General features: G+C 38.4%; 1 non-coding gene across 1 annotated transcript; it reads right to left on the bottom strand.

The window, feature by feature from the left end:
• Positions 1 to 6,643: 6,643 nt before the first annotated feature.
• TRNAG-ACC (transfer RNA glycine (anticodon ACC)) lies at positions 6,644 to 6,716 on the bottom strand. Its single transcript has one exon. It is a non-coding gene; the product is annotated as a tRNA-Gly (tRNA).
• Positions 6,717 to 9,035: the final 2,319 nt, after the last annotated feature.

Here is a 9,035-nt window from a genome sequence, read left to right on the forward strand (position 1 = left end):
CAAAATCAGAGATCAGGGTTTTTTTAAGGAAAAGAAGAGAATGGATATTGGCATTAGCAACTAGCAGTTCTCCCAAACTACCTGATTTTCAAGAAAAGTTTACTCCCATTGGCAAGGAGTCAATGACTCTTTATAAGCCTCAAGGATTTTTTCATATTTTGTTGTAAGAAGTCACTTCTCTATCTTAACTGTGTACTAGTTACACTACTACCTCCTTCTTCTATAATCACTGGAGGTTAGATGTCATTTTCTAACAGTCATGTTTATCTCAAAATACGAATTCTTAAGCTTCTTTCTGAATGATCCGTCACTTTTCTGTTTTGCCCTTTCTCTCTCTTACACACGCATACACACAGGCACACACAGTTTCACTATTCCTGTGTTGTTGAGAGAAATGATAACAAACAATAATCCTTAGTTTCTTGTCAGTGCTGCATCAAACTAAGGTACATCTAGAGATAAGAGAGAAGAAAGACCTTGTCAAAAGGAACACACAGAGAACAGAGGTATAACAAGTCCAAGATGGGGAAACCTGACAAAATAGAATTGACCAGGACTAGGGTTGCCAGATTTAACAAATCAAAACAGAGGATACCCAGTTAAATTTGAATTTCAGATAAACAGTGAATTATTTTTAGTATAAACAATGCACTAAATGTTTGTGTCCCCCTGAAATGTATATGTTAAATCCTAATAACCAATGTAATGGTATTTAGAGGTGGGGCCTTTAGAGGTGATTAAGTCATGAGGGTAGAGCTCTCCTCATGAATGGGGTTAGTGTCCTTATAAAAGGGACCCCAGAGAGCTCCCTTGCCCCTTCTGCCAAATGAGGTTACAGTGAGAAGATGTTCATCTCTGAACCAGGAAGTGGGCCCTTACTAGTCACTGATTCTGCCAGTGTCTTGATCTTGGACTTTGCAGTCTCCAGAATTGTAAGAAATAAGTGTCTGTTGTTTAAGCCACCTAGTCTATGATATTCTGTTATAGCAGCACAAAGACAATATCCCAAATATGTGTGGGACATACTAAAAATTTATTTGCTGTTTATCTGAAGTTCAAATTTAATTGGGGATCCTGTATTTTATCTGGCCACCCTAACTAGGAGGAGTAGTGTCACTGTCACATGGTTAGATTCTGTCATTGTGCCCATTTCCATAGCTACTGACTTCGCTCCTCCCTTGGAACTTCCGCACAAACCTCTAACCTGAGAACCACTGTCCAATATTTCTGGAGACTCATTAATTAATGCAGCTAAAGTTGAAGCTCTATTTTGCAACAAATAACATTTTTAATATTTTCTGGAGCACAGATTCCCTAGGGTACATGGATATTTTTCAAGTGGGTCTCTGAATCCACTGAAATTATATGGAAAATTTTGTGTATAGGCTTATATGCATTTTTCTGGGGAGGAGGCCCATAGCTTTCATCCCACTCTAAAAGGAATTATAGACTCAAAGTAGTTCATCCCAAGCAGAGGGCACTGAGAAAACACCAGGCAGCCTGTTAATCTTTCCTGGTTATTCTATTTGGGGACAGAAGTAGATATATCAGTCGTGGAACAAATGCTTTAGAACTTTTCTTTTTAAGGAAATTTGGGGCAAATAGAAATTTCCATTTCTTTACCAGTCCAAAATCGATTACAGAGTTAGACATTAGTCAGAAAGGTTTTTCAGCAAAGCCTCTTAATCTCAGAAATCACCCACATGGGTTTCTCAGCACCTCTGTGGGAGAGGTTTCTCTCTTTTAACTGTCCAGCTGTTCCAAAGGATAGAGTAGCTATTAGGGGCCACCACAATTCCTCCTTGACCCTTAGTCTTTGGAGGGGCAAATTAAGGGGTTTGTTTATGGTCAAGTCCTGTAGATATGACTTTGTCATTACTTCTTTCTCTTCAGTGTCTTGTCCATTCAGGGTGCTTGACAGTGAAGACCTCCTATTATAATTCTTTGCTTCTCATTTGGGCTTCTGTTTTCTTATAGGAAATGCTACAAAGTAGCAAGCATACAAACAGCCTTGGGGTCTAATGTGAAAAAGCAGAATACCCCATACTTTGTGCTCCCTTTAGTTCCCTGGGTAATGGCATGGTCTAACCCTTGAAGCTTTATGCTCTCCTAACAACAGTTTTCTGAATTCACGTGCTCATAAATTACATACTACCTGTACTATGGCAAATTGTCAGGAAAGCCCCCAGACCCATCTGCAGGATTCTCCAAGCATCCCTGGCACAACACCATTAACTACATCCCAGAGTGGATTATGTCCAATATACTATGAACATCTTGAAGGAACCCTATCTTATTTGATTCTCCCCCCGCACCCCCTACCCGGCCCCAGGTCTAGCTTAGTGTCATAAATAGAGTAGGGAGCCATAAAATGCTTGTTGACTTATTGAATGAAGGATGGGTAGATGCATAAATTAATGAATGAGTGAAAGCTGTATTAGACCACAAGGAACAGGCTTCAGATAGCCTGGGGAGGGGCTAATATCAATCTCCTTCTTCTGAATGCAGGTTTCTCCCCTGAGGACTCAATGCAGAATTACTCCATTCCTCTCCAGCATCTGGAAAGAAGGAAGCATATTTAAAATTTGTATTCTACTCCTGAGGGATTTTGTTACCTTTTATTTTGAATATTCGGGTGAATTGATTTGGGAAAGAAAAAGAGAAGACAGATTCCAAGATCCTAGATCCACCTGAAAACATAGCCCGTCAGAGTAACTAACCAGGGATCAGAAAACACTTCTAGGAGGAAATATTTTCTAACACCTCCCAGATGAATAGGATTAATTAAGTAAATGGGTTAATGGGTGTTGGGGCAGAAGGAGAAATCTGTGTTCTGATAGAGAAACCCTATGTAGGTGTGTAGTCCAAGGGTGAGAGCCTCCTTGGCACATTTGAGACAGAATAGACAGTGTTTATAAGCCAAATTAAGAAGTTCCACACTTAGACACGGGCAAATTCCTTAAGCACCCCTACTCTACCCTTATCCCCCTGCTCCCAGCCTCGACCCATGACCTGTGCGGGGGGACCTGTGCTTTGGAGAGCCTTCTTCAAAATTTTCTAAGTCCCTCTCTAGTGTTTTGAACCAGTTGGGTATGACAGTGCCATTTGGGTGGCGTGCCCAGAGCCCAGACCTGCACAGACTCTCTGTTTCTCTCCTTCAGAGCACTCTTAATCTTCTATCCCATTTGTGGGGTTGACCAGATGCCCCAGGACTCATACTATGGGATTGTCCTGGGGCCCAAGAGCCAAGTGATGGTTCCAGAATGTCAGTCTGGCAAGCATATTTCTCCTGCTAGGAAGTACAGTATTTCTTGTGTGAGATCATGTGAGCTTGGGTCACCAGAATGGTGCCGACAAACTGATTTTGGGTGACTCAAATATTTGCCCAGGGTCTGCACACCCTATGGGTGGCTTTGTTAAGGAATTTGGACTTACTTCCAAGAGAAAGAGGAAAGATCAAACTACATCACCCCAAAGGTCATTTTGTCTAAAGCTTTTTCAATTAAAATTTTTTTATTGTAGTAAAATATATATAACACAAAATTTACCATTTTAAAGTGTACAGTTTAGTGGTATTGACATTCTTGTGCAACCATCAAATCTCTCATTTGATATAGTAAGAAGCTAAAACTGACTTGTCCACGGTCACAAGTGGTCACTGGAAGAGCTCTGCATTGTGCAGTCAGTTTTTCCCACTTTTTCAATTCATTCATTTTACGGCTAAGGAAACTGAGTTCAGAAAGACAAAGTGATCTTCACCAAGTCAGGAGTAGGACTAGTGAGATCTCCAGACCTCCTAGGCCTGCTCTGCTTCCCCCACCTCACTACTTCAGGCTGCCCTAACTCCCTCACCATTTTCCTTCCCTAGTTCTTTCCACCAGAAATTCCAAGCCTCCTTGCACCAAAAATGTGAGTTTCTCACAGCCAATTATCACCTAAAATGATTTTCTAAATTGGTACTCGGGGGGCGTCAGATCCATTGGCTGCAATATGTCTTCACACCAGACTTCAATAGTTTGTCAGTTATGGATTAAAGAAACTACTTGCCACGGTTTCCCATCACTGCTAAAGTTCTTCATGCATTGTTTTTGGCTGTAAATCAAGTTTAAGGAATTGGGAGAGTAATTTAGATCATTTCCAATGCATTACAGACATTGAAATTAGTTTGCTTAAATATACGGTCATTTAAGAGTGTCTGGCACATAGTAGGTGCTCAGTAAATATTTGTTGAAAAAGTGAATGCAGGTATTTTTCATTGACTTTTTCCCCACTTAAAAAATTAAGGTATAATTTATATGCAGTAAAATTCACCCTTTTAGTGTACAGTTCCGAGAGATTTGACAAGCATTTAGAGTCATGTAACCACCGCAACAACCAAGATATAGAACAGGTCTGTCATCCTCCAAATTCCCCCATGCCCTTTTGTAGTCAAGCCCTTCCCCTGGCCACAGTACCCCCAACATCCACCCCATCTGCTTTCTGTCCTTCCAGGTTTGCCTGTGCAAGAATGTCATAAACGGAATCATACAGAATGTAGACTTTTGATTGTGGCTTGTTTCACTTAGCATAATGCTTTTTGAGGTTCTTCTATGTTGATTCATATATCAGTAGCTCATTCCTGTGTACCACTGTATATTGTACCACAGTTTGCTTATCCATTTCCCAGCTGAAAGGTATTTGGGCTCTTCCAGATTTCATTATGCATTGAATTTTAATTTCAGTTTTTATTTGTTTAAACACCCATCAGCATCTGCGGCTATAGAAAGAAGACATGTTCAAACCTTTAGCTCATATTAGTTTACATGTTTGTATGATCTGTGTTGGAACTGGTAAAGACATTAGAGTTAAGACGAAGTGCGAGTAGAACTTCCTGATAGCAAAGCAAGAGGCAAAATGCAAAGCATAATCATAGATACTGAGAGCTGTTTGACTCTAATCCTGGATCTGCTTTGAAATCTAGGTGAGCGTTTGTCCTTTTCCTGACCAACTTGCATCTTATGAATGTGAATATCCTTCCCTCACACTGAGGGAAACACCATATTATGAGACCTGTCCCACTTTCCCAACTCTCTTTGCAGCTATGACAAGTCACAGGATTTCAGGTCCACCAATCAAACGTCACGCAGGATACTTTGGTTTGTAAAAGAACAAAGGGGATCTGTTTTCTGGAAAGGGTGGCAGTGAAGGTGTTTGGCATCTGGGGGCAGTAAGGTGGCAGCCTGGCACCAGTGCTCCACATGGCCAATGCTATCTATTGTGTCTGTGATCAGTAGCAGCATTGGTTGAAGAGGCCATTTGTTGCAAGTAAGAACACTATTTCAGTAGAAAGGGCCAGTAACTGAGCCCCTGTTAACTGCTTTCTCTTCTGCAAAATAGATAAAAATTTGTGACCTTTTTGTGAGTAACTGTTGAGGGTGTTTCACTGTAATTGCATACAGTATTCTCTTTTTGAAGATCCACCTAAAAAAATTTCACTTAACTTTTATGAATTGCTGGGCTTCCCCTACAATGCATTTTTATCTTACAGACATCATGAGTCATGTAATTGATTTGATGGTGTTTCCTTTATTTTATAGGCTGTTATATCAGAGCCAAATGTGTGGCAGTCAGCAGTCACAGAGACCTTAAGACATGTATTTTGTATTCCAAATTACTCATACTTTTATCTTCTTTTTAAACTTTTTAAAAATCCTTACTCCTGGTTTCCTCACTTTTAAAAGTTTATATTGTAAAGAAAAAATGGAACATTACCTAACTTCCCAGAATACTCCAGTTATATGTCATATTTATACAGGCACACTTTGCAGATATTGCATTTTTCACAAATTGAAGGTTTGTGAAAACCCTGCATCAAAACAAATCTATTCGTGCCATTTTTCCATCAGCATTTGCTCACTTTGTGTCTCTGTGTCACATTTTGGTAATTCGCACTATCTTTCAAACATTTTCATTATTATTACATTTGTTATGGTGATCTGTGATTAGTGACCTTTGATGTTACTACTATGACTTGCTGAAGGCTCAGATGATGGCTAGCATTTTTAGCAATAAAGAATTTTTAAATTAAGACATGTACATTGTTTTTTGAGACATAATGCTATTGAACACTTTAGACTACAGTATATATAGTTATGTAAACATAGCTTTTACATGCACTGGGAAACCAAAATATTTGTGTGACTCACTTTATTGCATTATTTGTTTTATTGATGTGGTCTAGAACCAAATCCACAACATCTCTGTGGTCTGCCTCTCTCTCTCTCTCTCTCTCTCTCTCTATATATATATATATATATATATAATATATGTATGTTATATATATATAATTATATGTAATTGGTTAGAAAATTCAAACTGTACAAAAAGGTACAAAACAAAAGTAGAAGCTTCTCACTTCTACTAAAGTCCATTTCCCAAAGATAACCACGTTTCCTTCAAGGAAAAAAAAAGTGTACCTGTGAGCATTTATTTATTTATTTATTTATTATTTCCGTGAAGCTTTTTAAAAATATATTTATTTAGCTGTGCCGGGTCTCAGTTGCGGCACCCAGGATCTTTGTTGCCCTGTGCTGGATCTTTGTTGTGGAATGCAGGATCTTTGGTCGCAGCATGTGAACACTTAGTTGCGGCATGTGGGATCTAGTTCCCTGACCAGGGATCGAACCCAGGGCCCCTGCATTGGTAGAGCAGAGTCTTAGCCACTGGACCACCAGGGAAGTCCCTGTGAGCATTTATTTTAAATTACATTTATTTAAATTTACACAGAAGAGATCATACTGTACATAATTTTCTGTACCCTTTTTTTTCACCTAATATATCTGGGAGATCTTTTGGTATCAGCATATATAGAGGGAGCACTTCTTTTTAAATGCCTCCATAATAGTCTATCTTGTTAATGTATCAAAATTTACTTAACTGGTCCCCTGAATGATGGACACTGGTTTTCTCCAGGCTTTCACTATTACAAAAAAGTTTACAGTGAATGTTCCTAAACAAATATCTGGGTAAAATTTTGCAAGTAAATTCCTAGGAGTGAAATTGAGAAACCAGTTGGTACAAAACTTGTAAAATTTGATAGATGTTGCTAAATTGTCCTCCAGGAAAATGGCACCAATTAACATGCCTATATATTGTATCAGCATTACCATTTCCATGTATTCCCAACATCACTGGATATCATGAATCTTTAAAATCTTTACCAAAAGGGAAAAATGGTGCCTCATTCTTGTTTTAATTTCCATTTATTTAATTATAATTTTCAAAATTTAAAAAATCTTTGGATGAATATATTTCTGGAACCCATTTTAAAGCCTTTTTGAATTAACGTGGACTATAAAAACTTATGTGTATTTCATTTGTTAAGAACATTTACAAAGCACTGTCCCGCCTCTAAATCAGTAGTGCGCTGCTGTCTTGACTACACATTTGAAACACCTGGGGTGCTTTTTAAAAATACCTTTACCTGGGCCTCATCCCAGAACAATTAAGTCAGAATCTCTGGGAGTGGGGCCCAGCTTTGACATTTTTAAAAAGCTCCCCAGGTGATTCACAAGTGCAACCAAGTTTGAGAAACACTGCTCTAAATGTATTATGATACACCCTACCAATAGTATGTTTAAAATGTTTAAGACTCAAGTCCTGGATGGTATCAGATGAATGTATAAAAGCAAAACATTTTCCAAGCTGTAATTTTTTTTTTCAAACAAGGGTCTGATATTCATAATGGTGAAGTGACAGCCACCTTGCTCAGCTTCCATTCCACTGTATACCAATCTGTCTGGCCAGCATTTCAGTAAGAAATGACAAACTCACACTTTACAAATTAATAATTGATGTGACCAAGTCACAGAGAATCACTAGCAGGACGGTGATTAATATCATTATGATCAAAGGTGTAAGAACCGCTTCCTGTTGAGCTATGACTGTAATTGGCTCATCCTCCATGGAGAAAAAGAAAAGATTATCAAAAAGAAAGAAAGCCACTGCCACCCCATGTGAAGGAGGCCCTTTAAAGTTTGCCTGTCACCCTTCAACTTCCCTGGTTCCTGTGACAAGTGTGTCACAAGCTCTCTTTTCATTCGCTGGAGCTAAACCAGGATGGATTTTTCTGCCGACTCAGCAAATACCTAATCGGAGAAAAACTAGTTGGGAAATGATTCAGTTTACTGAGTCAACTTGAATTTTCTATGACATCAGGAAAAGATCAGGAGAAGTAACAACAATAGCTTTATTACAAGATTTCTAAATGTATTTGCATTTTAAAATGCAAAATCAGGTAATGTGAGTGGGAAAAAATTTTTTAATTCTCATAATTCAATTGCTTTTGATTTCCTGACTCATACTAATATCTGTTTTCTCTCATTCTCCAAAGGAGCTAGATTACATTTTCAAACAAAATTGTAAATAGGCAAGAATTAGCACATAGAAATCTTTTAAAAATACTTTGAAGGATTAAAAACTGAGCAGTCACCACTAAATAATAACTCTAAAATCGTAATTTTTGAAAGAAAATATTTGGAACTTTAGCTTCTCTCTTTAATTGAATTTATTGTGTTATGATTTATGTACAGTAAACTGCACATATTTAAAGTGTATAATTCAATGACTTTGTAACAGATACACTCCTGAAACCACCACAATAATGATAAAGAACTTCTCCCACACTTCCAAAAGTTTCCTTATGCACCTTTGCAGTCCCTGGCCTGCAGGTCGCTTCTGATCTGCTTTCTGTCTCTATAGATCAGTATGAGTTTTCTTTTCGTATGAATGAAATCATACAGTGTGTACTGCTTTTGTGTGGCTTCTTTTTACTCAGCATAATGTCTGTGAAACATATCCGTTGTGTGTGTATCAGTCACTCATTCCCCTTTATTGCAGAGTGCTACTCCACTGGTAGATGTGCTCCAGTTTCTTTCCCATTTACCTGATGGGCTTTGCAGTTGTTTCCAGTCTTGGGCTACTGTGGGTAATGCTTTTGTGAACGCTCTGGGACTAACGTTCGTGTGGAGATCAAATAATATACTTGTTAATGTTAG

The sequence above is a fragment of the Globicephala melas genome, chromosome 4 (assembly GCF_963455315.2).
Source record: "Globicephala melas chromosome 4, mGloMel1.2, whole genome shotgun sequence".
Lineage (NCBI taxonomy): Eukaryota > Metazoa > Chordata > Mammalia > Artiodactyla > Delphinidae > Globicephala > Globicephala melas.